Source organism: Harpia harpyja, chromosome 15 (genome assembly GCF_026419915.1).
Source record: "Harpia harpyja isolate bHarHar1 chromosome 15, bHarHar1 primary haplotype, whole genome shotgun sequence".
Classification (NCBI taxonomy): domain Eukaryota; kingdom Metazoa; phylum Chordata; class Aves; order Accipitriformes; family Accipitridae; genus Harpia; species Harpia harpyja.
This window is the reverse complement of record NC_068954.1, coordinates 2,627,650-2,641,847: the sequence shown is the minus strand read 5'-3', so window position 1 is coordinate 2,641,847 and position 14,198 is coordinate 2,627,650. Positions and strand designations below refer to the sequence as shown.

Genomic DNA, 14,198 nt, shown 5'->3' with positions numbered 1-14,198 from the left:
CTTATCAGATTTGCATTAAAAACAACAAAAAGTCCTGTTTACTTCAGTGGACTCTGATAAGCATGCCATAAGCAGGGACTACTACATTTTTTTCTGTAGATTGTCCATAATATATAATCCTAAGAATTCTTTGATCAACTTTGATCAGCAGCAGGTTCAGCTGTTGGACAGCTGCTCTGTATTTGAAAATAAGATATTTCCTTTAATTGTAGATCACTTGGTAGTAGGAGACTTAAGCATATTTAGGCAATTATTATTTTCCACGGCCATATTTCTCCTTCGGTGGATTGGCCCCAGCACAGTTACTTTCTATGGAAACCTGGATTCTGTTCCATACAGCAACTGTTTCTGTCCAACCTTCTTTTGAGTAAGTAATACTAATGTAGATCTCACTATTTCACTTCCAGTTTATTTCAATTCACTGTAAATACAAGTTTTGAACATTCAGTTTGAATTTTAGGTACTATTTCTTCACGCCATTGTCCACAGTTTTATTTACAGTTGCAGCTATGCCCACAAACGGAGTCCTATTTCAAAGATGCTACTCATTGACTAAGAGAAATCACACATTAACACAGGTAGTTGCACTGTTAATGTACTGCCACTTGATTTGCTAGCTTAGAGAGCAAATGAAACCACAGAAATAGCTCCATGTTCACTAAATGAAGGGCAGACTACGTCTATACTACTGATTTGGGCTTTGGAGGCAATCACGTTTATACATAAACATCCGCTACTTCTTCCCTGGACCTCTGAGTTGCTATTACAAAGTAAATCTGAAGAGACTGACCATAACTGCAATTCCCACTATGCTTGATCCTACTCTGAAAAAAAAGCTGAGACTTTGCCATTAGATCTGAAGAGGAGGACACCTGGTTACACTTATTTTCTGGGAAGCTTTGAGTATGTAGCTCTGTCAACTCTGGCACTGCCACCAGCAGGAACGCTCCCTGAATTATCAGCAAGAGATTTGCTCTTTTTTTCCTCCCCCTCCCAGCAATACACCCAGTCTCTGGGCGTGGTATTTTTTAAAGTATATTCTTTCCTTTTCCAGATATATCATCCTTTCTATTATTACAGCCTTTGAAGTGATATTTGTGCCTATCTTAACTTGCAAATTTCTGTTCAAAGGGGTCGTGTTCCGTACAAAGGTTTTTTGGAGCATGGAGAGCTTGCAAAACAGACCAGAAAATGCTTTTTCTAGTAGACAGTGATGGAAGCACAAGTTCAGGATCCCAGTCCAACTGCCTCATGACAGTGTCTCAGCCCTCCCACCTACAAAATAGAGCACCCCACTCTCTGCCCAGAACCATTTCCTCTTTTAAGTGCCATGAGATAAAGGAACATCAAGACATCACAGCTGAAAACTGCTGTACTATTATTTACATGAATATATTGTATGACCTGGAGTCCTAATTAGGAATCCAGGTCATCACTATGTGTACAAAAATAAACTCAGCAAATTTTGGGAGCCATAATCGCTATTTTATGGACTCCCTTTGTTGAACATTATTTTGTTTATAGATACTTGTCAAAAGTCAAGAACAAACACCATGAAAGAAACCCCATAAAACTAGAAAACCTGATGGATCTGCATGGTGGTGTACTAAAACCAGAAGATGAAACCCTGATATCATGTGGTGTTATGGATCTGGATCATCTGTGGTCACAAAACTGCTAGACAACGCCTAACTTTATGGAAGAAATGACAAAAGATGTAAAATTAAGAAACAGCGTATACTTGAACTCTCCATTCTTATGTTGATGGAAGAAACTGAGACATTGATTAATGAAGAAGAGACAACACGAGAGCCACTAGTGATCCTTCTCTTGGCATGTAACTAAACACCATCCCTTTAGCAAGCCACTGACCGCCATACGCTTTTGCTGTCTCCAACAAAAAAGCTCACATTTTCTAATAATAACAAAACCTAGGCTCAAGTTTATAATTTTCTGGGATAACAGGAAAACTCCCTGTGATGGAGCTAACTTTCAGAACTGGACAATGAATGAGACCTGTCTTCCGGCAAACAAGGTAGTTTTCTTTGTGATTTAGAAAAATCTTGCTGCCGAAACAGTAATTCTTAACATATTTTACAACTGAATAAGCTATAAACATTTTTATTTGATTGGATCAAAACTATTTTTTATCATTCTGAAACATTTTCTTTAAATTCTAACACAAATTTATTATCTTTTAATGTAAATGTCTAAAAGTTTCTACAAGAAAAGTGATTCCCACTTGAAAATCTGATTTCTTTTTCATCCTGGTTTTATGAAAAAACACCAAAAATCTGAGAAGTTTTCAGGCAGCTCTCCTGGCAAGAAAGACATTTTCATGGAGATCACAAAGCTAAGCGGGTGCCAGAGGGGAGCTGGAAGGGCACTACCAGAGTAGTTAAACTTCGTTTCTGTGGTTGACACAGTAATTTTAGAACCTGCCCCTCCTTCCACCTGCTGGCTTATTCCTTATCCACCTTAATGACCTGCCTCCTCCTTTTCCCACACATTCAAACTGCCTATAAACTTGCCCAACCCTCAACTCATGCTCCCCAAAACTGTATCTTCCCACCAACTTCTGATAATTCTTCTCTATCACCATATTGTGCTTTTAACCTTTGACAGAATGCAAGCTGGTTTTATCAGAGAAGAGATTATACTTGGAAGTTTTCAGTCTTAAAGGAAAAGATCTCATAGCTACAGGTAACCAAAACCATACAATCTCAACCGTAAGAGCTGATTTTTATCCTCAGCCTCCAAATTATCAGTATATACTCTCTAGCAACATATCATATTTTGTTCCCATCGCTTATTTCAAGGCCTTAATGGGACTTGTGAGTGATACACTATGACACAAAGCACAACATTTAAAGCCTCCCAACATTTCTAGAAAGTAGGCAAGAATAACTGAGTTTGCAAGACAGGGAAGCCATGGGAAAAAAATTCAAGACTTCATCATTGACTGTTTTGGTTTGCTCACGTAGAAGTTGTGAAAACACTGTGAATTTTGTTACTACAGTTCTTCTTGCAAGCAGGAAATTAATTAATCTGCCTCCAGTTCTGTTTATCATCAGCCAGGTATACCCTTGCTAAGGGCCAGGGAAAGAATGTGGGATGTCTGAATTTCTCTTCACAGCTACAAACCACAGCCTGTTCACAATCTGAAAAGTTCCTGAAAACTACAGATGAAAAATATGAAGCAATATGAACTTAAAAGGAAAAAAAAAAAAAAAAAAGAAAAGAAAAAGAACAGGCACAAGTAAATCCTGCAAAGGCACACCGCTTTCTAGACAAAGGGCAGCTGTCAGCTGAATACCTTCAATGAAGAAACCAAATGATCTCTTTTGTAGAAAATGACAGTGGAGGATTAAAATGAAAAGTGGCCAAATAATTTACATGAGATGAGAATCCATATGATGGTAAAGAATGTAGATATCCTTGAAGCGGTTTCATTTCAATAACACTGAAGCCTAGAAAAATTGCAGATTCAGAGAAACCCTCTTTCTTTCAGGGATAATGTGCTTAGGACAATGACGGAGAGAGAATCCATCTCAGCCCCGGGCTCTGTAATGGAAGTAAACGCATTCCCCCCACTCTTTACCAAGGTGCCCCTATCTGAATTCCTGCAATAGCTGCCAATCTTTTTTTGCTCGGCTGTATGGCTTCTGTTATCCAGGCTGAGATATCAGATGCATTAAGCAGTGCCTCAGTAGTGTTCCTGATAATCCACAGTGGAAGTTTTGCTGCTTCGTATCAGCTTTGCAGCTGCCAGGGAAGTGTTTGAAACGACCCAAGCTATGGAGCAGCAGAAGGACAGGCAGGTTCGGTGCTTTTTCATAGGGCTGCATGTCAGACGCAAACAGATAAAACCCCAGAATTGCTCAAAAGACCCTGGGTTGGGGAAAGGCTTAGTTTACAGCATGACATAACGGTTAAAGCTTCAAAGTGTGGAAGTGATTCAAAGCAGAGAGGCTCAAATGTGTTTCAGGGTAACAATTCACTACAGGTCAGCTGTTACAGCAGAATTACACACACTCAAGGTGAGGTAATTCAGGTATGTGTACATCAGGGCAATCTCACTGAAAGGAGGATAATTTACCTTGCAATTAACGGGAGGTAAGAATACGCAGATGGATATTTATTGAAGAACAGTGGGCATGCTGCAAATTCACTCCCTCGCTTAACTTTGTGTTGGTGTCTCTGGGTTCCCGCTCCCATCGATGCGGAAAGCACCCAGGAGCAAAATATCCCAGCACTCTTGCTGGGGCTCTAACTCCTCCACCGAAGACCATCTTTCCTGAGACTCAGGCTGCAGTCCAGCTTACACAATTTAAGCACAGACTGAAAGGAATGGTGCTATCCTCTCCTTCATTCCCTTTTTGCGGGAAGGTTTTCTGCTCAACTGCTTCTCTGGTCCAGCTTTCCACACATGCCAAGAGCAGTGGTTGTGCAGCCAAGGGAGGCGGGTAGGAGATGGCTGAAACACGCAGCTGGGACCAGTTCCTTCAATGGCAGCTCACACACATCCTCTTCAACTGATGCTAAAAGCAAAGCCTGAGTGATGGGCTCGGCGACTGGCCCAGGGACATATGGAAAAAAAGAACTGCCCATTTTTCCACAGCTTCCATCTGACCCTTGTTGATGAACAGAAGATCTTGCTGCTACCACGGACTAAGCTCCCTGCCAAACCCTCTGGTGTCTCAAAATACACGAGAGCGCAATCTGCTCTTCTGTCTTCGATAAGACTGCCTGTAATTTCAGCTCCCTATCTGGTTTCCCTCCAAACTGTACCTCTGCTTTCCACTGACAAGTTACATAAAACACTCGAATATAGTTACCTACTTTATCTCTCATTAGTGTATTTATCAACATAGTATCACCCAGCAGCAAGAGGTCATTGTTTCAGTCTTTGTGGCTTTTAACAGAACTATTATTCAGGCTGTCAAATCAATGGAAATATTTCTGAAGTTAGTCTGTCATCTGTGCCTGAGATCTTATCTCTGCATGGCATGAGACAGACTGTCAGAGAAGTGACATTCAAAGCGTAATCTCATCAGAAAGTGTAATGACTAGTTTATTTCCCAGTAAATTCTGGCGAAGAATATCACTAATGCCATTTTCAGCGAGGTCAACAGATGACACCATCTATTTTATCTACTGATATTTCTACAGATTCTATAATAACAGTATGCATGTCAACTAAACAGTTCACCCCACAATATATAGTAAAGTCATTTCTATTTTAGACAGCAAAATTAAAGCTCAAAGATATCCTTTCCACAGATAAACTCTGATGGAGCTGAGAATTACACTGAAGACACCATCTTTTCTTTTCCCTAGGACTGCAAAATGTAACCAGCAGTTTAGTTGCTACAGGAAACATCTGGTGAGGCACTTTTGCACTTGAGATCAGCCAAGGATGAGAACAGCAGCTCTCTGGATGCAAGCAGATAAACTTGAATCTAGGCATTCCTGCAGCATCAGCTCAACTAGACCTTCCATCCAGGCAAAAGACAAATTTAAAAAAAAATCCCAAACCCAGAAAAACCACTGATGAACACAACTGCTATAGCTCTCTACTGTTTTCCCTATAGCACTATCATTTAGCGAACGGCTTTCATAGGCGTATGGATTTAAAGGACTAAAGAAACCACTGTAGGACTCTAGCTTGACCTCTTCTACAGCACTGACCAGAGGTTTCGCAGCAATTCTGGCATTAAGCCCGGATCTTCTGTTCGACCTACAGAGATATCCAGACCCAACATAAAAATTTGGTGTTTTATCCAATGCAGAATCTACCATAACTTTCAATAAGCTTTGGAACCAAACTGTAAAAAGCCTCATTCTTTAAAAATCTGCATCTCATTCCCAGCTTCAGCTTTCAACCCCAGGGTATTGCCATACTCTGTCCAGGGAGAGAACAGTTTTTAAGTCTCTGACTGTAAGAGATGTTTCATTCTTGTACTTCTTTTCATGGACAGTACAAATTTGGAGGAGAGATCTCAATAGGACTAGATCACTTAGAGCACCAGACATATATAAATCATAATTATTTCGCACCTCAGTATGTGTTTGTGTACGTAAATTGCATAGTCATTTCGGTACACATTAAAAAAACTGGTACAATAGAGCTGACTCTCTATTCCAGTTTTACAAATCAGTACCTAAACTCTGAGACAGTCATTTTACTGATGTTTCTTAGCAGGAACCTACTCTGCAATGTAGATTAAAACACCAAAAATATACCTTGCACTGGAGTGCATAAAACTGTATGACCTTCAAAAGCTACTAGAACATCATGAAGTTTCTAATTTTTTAAAAATCATTTTCTCAGTATTTTGACAGTGGTCTCAAGCACCAACACAATCCTATCAAGCTATTAATATTATCCTAAAATTTGTTTAAAAACAGAATTAATTGATAATAGCTCTGAAAGCCTCATACTTGCAAAAGATAATATATGCCTCCTAATCTATAGCACCCTACTGTCGAGATAATTAACAATTAAAAAAAGAATAGTTAAGACATCGGAGGTGGCGATTTACTCTTCCTTGTAATTGGATTTGGTGATAAGAGTATTTCTGAAATTACACAACAGCTCTCTTCTGAGTAGAAAGATTTGGAGTTTTTAGCATTTTGAAACACACAGGTACTTCCTGCTTCAGGCACCTTGAAGACACTGACAGCAGACAATGGCTAAAATTTTATGATGACCCTTAAATTTAATGGTATCGCGGACTCCCAAACCCAACATAGTTAACTAAGTTGTTCACAAAATAAAAGGGGGAAAAAAAAAAAAAAGATGGAAATTTTTTGAAGCCAGCAAGTAACTAACACATTAAGACATGATAAAGTGAGAATTGTTCTGTAATATTTCAACAACCAGTTGGTGTGAGCACACAGCACCTTCAAAGCTCTTCCTAACAAGGCATCTACACATGAATAATAGTATCTCTCGTTCTCCTTTATTTACTTGCAATATTTAAATTGAGACCTACACACTACAGGGATATTTATGCGCATTAAATCCTCTGGACTTAACTGATTGATAAACAAGACCTTTATGAAGATAACTGTGAAACAAACATCTCATCTACATTTTTTAACTTTGTACAGGGGAAGAGTTATTTATTATTATATATATGTGTGTATATATATAGGCATATATACGTGTGTGTGTGTGTGTTTGTGTATATATTGATTATCTAGTTCTCACAAGGTAGGCAAAGCTAAGGCAGGGTCGTATCAGTCCATGGATGAAACATCTCCAAGAAGTGATGAGACCGTGCAGAAATCAGCCCCAGCACTTCATTAAGAGCCCACCCACTTGTAAGGGCTGTTTTGCTGCTTGGTGACCCACATTTCCAATGAGATGTACCGTAATCAACACTGTGGTTATTAGAGACAGAGAATTCCAAGGCTTTACATGGCAACACAAATAAATAGCAAAATGTATGACTTGGATTTTACATTACTCAACCCAAAACATCATTCTCTGCTCTCTTGAAGAAAATATTAAACTCATCAGAGTCAGAAAGCAGTTTCTGGCTCATCTAAAGTAAGGTATTTCTAGAAGAATAGCCTAGCCTTGCCTCAAAATTGTGCTTTAATGGGAAGTTCAGTACTGGATCATCACAAAAAATGTATGTACAGAATATCAAGTGTAAGCAGCAAGGTCCCTCAAGTTGTTATTAGTTTAGCCTCAATAAGGTCATGTTTTTCAAAATTTTATAGTCCTTCTGGCTATGAAGCCTAAAGTCTCACTTTGTCCTAAGCCTCCAGGAGAGGAAAAATACCAATCATGAGATTTGTGATAAAGCTTAGTATGAGCTGACAACTTCCAACATAATCACTAGCATTTCCCCTCAAAGATCTGCAAGTTTTTATTTTTCTATTTCCAGTATTGGACCAGAGTCAGCCCAGCTTAGAAGCACACAGACAGCCACCATTGCTGCTGCATTTTCAGAAAATAAAAATTGATTAGACTAATGAAAGGATCCTATAGGACTCAAAAGACAAGAAAAGGCCAATTCTTGCAGGATATTCAGCGCCTATCCAGGATCAAAGCTTCTGATTTTGGGCTCATTACATATATTTTTCCTAATGCCTAGTACCTCCAAGATCTGGACCAGAACTATTATTGTATTAAGTGCTATACAGACACAAAGCAGAAAAAGGTATTTATTTTTTAAATATCAATCTATTCTCTGCCTTGCAAGCTAAATACAATCCTTATATCCATCTGGATAGATATAAGCAAAAGAGAACACGAAATAATGAATTAACATAGGCCAGCATGCTATTTGGTTAAGCTACTATGGTACCAAGACCAGGTACATGAGGTTCTTTGTAGACATCATAGCAAAGAAGAAGGTTTAAGGAAAGTTTTAAGCAATGAGGTAGTTTTGTGGCTCCTTGAATAGTACTACTTCTCAAATCTGGCAGCAGCAACATCTTTTTATTTATTTGCTACAGATTATTCAATGACCGTTCACCATCCATGGGGAAAGGAAATAACTAAGTTTATTATCCAACTTCTTATAATTTTTTTTGCCTATAGGATTGTGAGTAGTTACCTTGGCAATAGTAAGCTCCAAGGACTCAAAAGTATTACTTCATTAAGAAACACCCATCATGCTTCATATTTCAAGTGCACTTTCTATAACCAGTTCATAAACCCCTTAAAACTATTGTGAAATTGTGTTCTTTAATCTTATTCTTTAATATTGTTAGAAGAATTTACAGGTAGAAGAACAGCAAAGTTAAAAGATACGGACACAAGAAACCAGCCGCAGAGCTGTGAAATCAATCCACAGCTCCTTACTCCTAGATTTGTGCTCCCTATCATGAACCATGTTTTTTGCCATGTGCTTCCTCTTAAATGTCATTGCCGCTCTAGCTCAGAATAGCCAAGTTCCCTGGGGACAGTCTCTTTAGGAGGCATGACTTAAACAGTACTGGTAGCAATGCTCTAAAAGCAACGGAGGAGTTGTTGACTGTATGTCCTATGTCTAGAAAAATAAATTATTCTTATAATTTTTGGACCTCAGTAAAGCATTTGATACAGTTACAAATGGGAAATTATTCACAATTTTGGAAAAGACAAAGATTACTATAATTATGAGATAGGGTAGAAAGGAGACATGTAACTAAGAACTGGGCTGAAAATTTAAAATAATTGCTTGCAAGATGGCTATCAGTGATATTCCTCAAGTATCATCTCTGGAGTATCTTAAGAATGAAAACACTTAATGATCTTGACACAAAGTCTGAACATGGTAATGAAATCTGCTGATGACAAAGTCAGAAGCCATGTCAATACAGTGAATTGGAGTACCAGAAAAAGTAATAGACAATCCTAAGGGCAAGAACTAAAAAGAAATTTAACAGTGCAGTATGCAAGGTCATACACTTTGGGAACAACAACAAAAAGATCATCAGCTGGAAAAATTGTTTTCTGTTAAGTCAGTATGACCAAACGACACAACGCAACAAAACCACCACAAAGGCAAAGCCTCATATAGCGGAGGATGCCAGCTATTTCCAACCCAGAAAGAAAAGCATTAAAATACTTGCACAAGACCTCACCTGGACTATATACAGTCCTGGTCTCCTGCATTCAAAAAAGATGAATTTAAAACTGAACATCTCAAAGTGCAATCATAGCATGACAGAGGAATGGAAAGCCTATCTTGGAAGAGATACAGCGTGTTTTACCTGAGCAAACCTCAAGGCAGAGATGAGGTTGTGGGGATACAACACGAAGGGGACCAACACTGGAGACAAGACATGGAGGTAAGGATTTATTTCAGTTAAATGATAATATTGATCCAAGAAGGATGGGTCACAAACGACCTCAGGAATTTAGATACCTAACCGCTGAAACAATAAGACCCTGCTGGGTAGCCATCTCCCAACGGGCTTTTGTACCCTTGGCCATACCTGCTTCTAAGATAGAGAATTAACCAGTTTCTGAAAAGGATATAATAAAGGTTGACTGAAACAAGAGAAGCTGGACATGAAACTGGAAGTCCCAGTCCAATGCTCCTGTGATTAAGAGAAAATCAAGGGGCATTTAGAAATTGAAAGAACGCCAGCCTATGTACATAATAAGCAACAAATCAGATGACTTTTTCTATACATTTTGTACTTATGTGCTCTATTTTCTCATTCTTTTTTCTTTATGAGGAAATCATTTTTAAAAAGCTCTTTGGAACAGGTCCATGTCTCCTATTCTGTTGAAAGAGTTCCTCACAAACAGCACAGTATTCAAAACAAATGAAAACTTATGCATGTTCCAAAGGAAAATCAAACAAAAAAAGGTCAATTGTGCTATCCTGGACTACCAAAAAAAAAAAAAGAAAAGGATAAAAAAGAATCTAGGATGTGGTAGTGACTTTTGTGGTTAAAGCCCATATGGTTCTCTGATAAAGCATTCTTTTTAGTCTGTTTAAAGCGCTCCACAGTCTGACCAAGAGCCCATAAATACATGATGCAACATACTTAAGAGTTTTACTTAGGAGTTTTCCTCCCTCACTTCTCCTCGTAATTACTCTGTTTATTACTTGTATAAAGACCTCACATCTGTTACTAGATGGCAGAGAATTTCCTTTCACTGAGGTAGGTTTGGACTCTGTTCAGAGACTAGCTGCAGCGAGAGTCAGCAGGAACACTTTGCATACTTCTAGAAACCAGAAATGGGCAAATCCAACAGCGCTTTGAGCTGGATGGTGCTCACATATACTCCATGCTGACAGCTGGCTGCATCAAAGCGAGAGGTGACAAGGTGCCAACCTGATTACTAATTCCTTCCAAATGCTTTCCAGATCAATCAAGAAGTTAATTTTTTAATTCACTTAAGTGGGTTTATTCCATGGATAATATTATACACAGGTCAGGTAAACCTCACTGTGAGCGATGACTATCCCTTCTAGCTGAACTTGGACCTGGAATGACCCTTCTTGGCAGGTCAGGGCTGTCTAGTTCTTTCTCAGGACTTTAAGCAGGCTGAAAAAGAGCCAAATGGGGAATGATCACAGCTTTATGGTCACTTGTGCTTGTCATTGCCCAGGGAGCCATTTGCCACTGCCTTATCTGCTAAACTTCCCAGGAGTCTGCTCACAAAAAGCGAGTACACTCCCCAGCATTGTCTCAAGCTCCTCCAGTACAGACATAGAGACAGCAGAGTGTAACTGTTATACCCTTGCACCAGAGCACATCCAAAGACACATCACCTTTACATGGGTTGTAATATGATGAAGAAATGTTGTTCCACACAGCCCACAGCGACAGTCATTATAAAACGGCTACACAAAATCTAGACTGTTATGTGCCAGGGTCCAGTTCACACAGCTTCTGTGACAAGTATGTCATGACTTTCCCTGCCTCATGAAATCATGTTAACAGGTAAGAAAGTAATGATGTAGCTAATTAATATGAGCTTTTTGTTACTATTTGATTCTGGGTACTTTAAACAGAAGAGTCATAGGAAGAAGAATACCATGAAGGATTACAGAAAATCTAGTGCTGGCATAGAAGAAAGCTCAGAGAGATAAACCACAGCACTAGACTTACACTTCTACACTGTCCTTACAGCAAGCAGCATCTAGAGGTCCCAACATGACTGTAGAGAGCCCACTGCACTAGGCTCTGTGTATGAACAGAATACAAGCCCTTGGCTCAGAGAAGTTGTGACCTAAAATGACTGGCTTTAACAGTCACATTAAATAATGTTCTGGAAAGTGAGTTATTTATACTGGATACAAATAAAGCAGATAATTGCTGTGAATTTAAAAAAACATCTAAACACTCCCACGATTGAACTTCATTTGCTAACTTTGCAAAAAGCAGGGTAATGCGCACAGAAATGAACAAATTCAAACTCCTCACATACATGACTGGTTCTAAATTAGTTGTAACTGTTCAGGAAAAAGACACACATATCATTGTGGATTACTCTAAGAAAACATACTCTCAATCAATACACAAAAGTGATCAGCAAAACCCAGATGTTAGGCTGGAGGTCAGAGAACAACAGGAATCAGATTCAGCTGCCTGTAGAAGCTGGAATATTCACCCCGGAAATATGGTAATCAGTTCTGCTCCTGTCCCTACTCACCTACCCTGGGTCACTAGAAATTGAATGTAGAAATAGAAAAGGTCCAGAGAAGAGTGACAATGAATGTTATTAGAGGCAAGGGAAGACTTGCCATCTAAGAAGAGATAAGAGAAGGACTATTTAGTTCAGAGATGAGATAAATAAACAGCACATTGATAGTAGTATATACAACGAATGATCACGGGAAAGGAAACGCAGTGTTCTTTCTCATTCTTTCTCATGATAGTCAGGCAAAAGGGACCTCCAACTTTTTAAACACATTTTAGCATATAAAATGAAACTAAGTATAATTAGTTCTCCCGAAGTACCCTGAAGACCTTAGCAGGATTTAGAAGGAATTACATTATTTATATGAATAATAAGAATGCCCACAGCTGCAATTGCAGGATTAAAAAAAATAGGATAGGAGATAAGAGCTTTCATCCACAGCCACATGGTTGCTAGCCATGTGTGAACTAGTCACAGACTGGAGAGGATAGGTAGAAAGAATAACGAAGACCATCATCGTCATCATCACAACCTGGGTTACTGCCCCAGCCTTGAAGCTTCAGTCACATGCCAGAACTCCACAGCGTTGGTGCGGTACCGGCACACATCGCAAAGTCAGCCCTTGTGCCGGGGACAAAAGATGGAGCTGGAAAAGGCACTCAAGGACAAAATGGCTGCTGGCGAACGAGGCTGACCTCGGCAGATATTAAGCAGCCTATAGTTCACGGTGCTCTTCAGACCTGCCATGTCACACTCATGTTTTCCTAGTAGGAACTCAGGTTGAATCAAGGTTGCCTCTATACCTGCTCTCCTTATGCAATGCCCCAACACAGCTTTACATGCTGGGGATGGTCACATGAAATCACTGCATGGGCAAGCAGGGCAGCTGGATGTTGCACGTGCGTCTTAGACATCTTTTCCAAACTTAATGATTCTATTCTATTCTGTTCAGGGGTACACTCCCAAGTATGGGGTCTGTGAGTTGGGTCACCACAGAGGATGCCAGAAGATGTTCTTAAAAGCACACAAGAGGTTAAGAGGTAAACTTGGTCCTACAGATCCTTCCATACACTGGTGCTACTGGAACCAGCAAAAATTATATTAGCCTGCACAGTAAGCAACAGCCATGCCTTTTTACATCTTCACTGAAAGCATCTGGGCACTTACAGAGATTTCCAATCCCATATATATGACAATTGCTTTGATGCTACGAGAAGACTCAGGATGAGATCCTGCTTCTCACCTTCATGAGCAGGGAGATAGAATACTGACGTATCTCAACTGGTCCTGGAGAAATGCAGGAGAGTATCTGGACTAGAAAAGAACTCCCATTCCTAACATGTGGGTTTATTGCACCAGACAGTGCTGTTGCAGGTCAGACTGACAAGGCTCCTTTTGCAAATGTTGATTTCAGTCATTTTGACCTTGGCAGGTACAAAAATTTTATCTAGTCTGCTGCAAGGAGTTGCCCCTCTCACAGATCATCTTTTTATTATTTAAAAAAAATACAGAGAGAGAGAACACAAAGATACAAAAAGCACCTAAGCTCCCTGAAAAGAAAAATAACTCATTAGGTGCTGGATCCTTCAGGAGACCAGAGTCTGGCAAGCACTTTGGACAGACATCCTTGCATTGTATTTTGCTGCATGCAATCTGCCAAACAACTGGGATTTGCTTACAGCTGATTAGAATAGAAAGCTTGCATATTATGCATGTCTAAGAGGGAACATAGTTTGATCTAATGCAAAATAAGAAAGATACTGTGTAGCAAGCATAAAATGGCTGCTCTTGCATTTTATGAAGACATACAGCAATGACCCTGAGCCAAACCACTTGAACTTTCAGACAATAAAAAGATCCTGCCTGTGTCTAAATTGTAAAGTGAACTTTACTGAATGCCTTTGCAAAGTGCCTGCACTCACAGATGTCAAAGCATTTCACAAGCATGAACAGCAAACAAAGATCCTAAAAAACCACTCCCTTCCTATGTCTCAGAGGACTGAATATTATTAAGTTGAACCTCCTACTGCAAGTTGCTAAAAACCTCCTTATGATAGAATAGAAAGAGATGGAAAATAATGTAAAGAAGTCA

At 39.4% G+C, this 14,198-nt stretch overlaps 1 protein-coding gene across 13 annotated transcripts in view; it reads right to left on the bottom strand.

The window, feature by feature from the left end:
- Positions 1–14,198, bottom strand: part of HMBOX1 (homeobox containing 1) — a 126,150-nt gene that overhangs the window by 25,579 nt on the left and 86,373 nt on the right. The window lies entirely within an intron of this gene.